This window comes from Mus musculus, chromosome 7, assembly GCF_000001635.26.
Source record: "Mus musculus strain C57BL/6J chromosome 7, GRCm38.p6 C57BL/6J".
NCBI classification, from domain to species: Eukaryota; Metazoa; Chordata; class Mammalia; order Rodentia; family Muridae; genus Mus; species Mus musculus.
Window position 1 is genome coordinate 95,515,049 of NC_000073.6, and position 1,284 is coordinate 95,516,332.

Here is a 1,284-nt window from a genome sequence, read left to right on the forward strand (position 1 = left end):
CAATATCAACCAACCAGACCTCCCAGAGCTCCCAGGGACTAAACCACCAATCAACATTGGAGGGACTCGCGGTTCCTGCTGCTTATGTAGCAGAGGACTGCCTCAACTGGCCTCAATGGGAGGAAATGCCGTTGATCCTGTGAAAGCTTGATGCCCCAGCATAGGGGAATGCTAGGGCAGTGAAGTGAGAGTTGGTGGATGGGTAGGGAGAGCACCCACATAGAAGCGGGGAAAGAGGGGGTTGGATAGGGGGTTTGAGGAAGGGAAACTGAGAAGAGGGATGACATTTGAAATGTAAAGAAATAAAATAACCAATAAAATAAATAAACAATAAAATATAATACAACAAATCAGAATAGGAAAATGAAAACATATCAAAAGAAAAGATTCTAAGAAAACACACAAGAAACAGACACAGAGCCAGACATGGTGGCGCACGCCTTTAATCCCAGCACTCAGTAGGCAGAGGCAGGCAGATTTCTGAGTTCGAGGCCAGCCTGGTCTACAGAGTGAGTTCCAGGACAGCCAGGGCTATACAGAGAAACCCTGTCTCGAAAAACAAAAAAACAAAAAAACAAAAACAAAAACAAAAAAGAAAGAACAAAAGAAAGGAAGGTAGGAAGGAAGGGAGGGAGGGAGGGAGGGAGGGAGGGAGGGAGGGAGGGAGGGAGGGAGGGAGGGAGGGAGGGAGGAAGAAAGGAAGGAAGGAAGGAAGGAAGAAAGAAAGAAAGAAAGAAAGAAAGAAAGAAAGAAAGAAAGAAAGAAAGAAAGAAAGAAAGAAAGAAAGAAAGAAAGACACAGACACCGAGACACACTCGTTTGCATATTTAGAATTAAGTAAAACTGGGGTGGGGGGATCTTTTATAACATGCAGTTTCTACTACCCCGCTTTAAGCTCTGGGTGGACTGCCCTTCCAACCACCACCCTGGTTACACACACACACATTCTCTTATTTTTAATATGCTTTTTAGCTCAATGGCCAGGGCACTCAATGGTGGGCTTCCCACAGATAATGTGCCCTCACCTTCACTCTCAGCTCAACACCTCTATATCTGCCCTCAGCTTAGTTGCCCGGTTACCTTCTCCTTGCTCAGCACCCTGATTCTGCCCTCAGTTTAGTTGCATTTCTAGTCTCTCGCCTGCTACCCCAGGTCCAGTTGAGTAGTGGCCAATGCCCATTTCACCCAAGATCTAACATGGCTGGTGGTTCCCTCTCCCTCCAAAGCATAATGAATCCTCTTTCCTCCTCCTGTATCTCCTCATCTGCCTGCAAAGAACTGGAA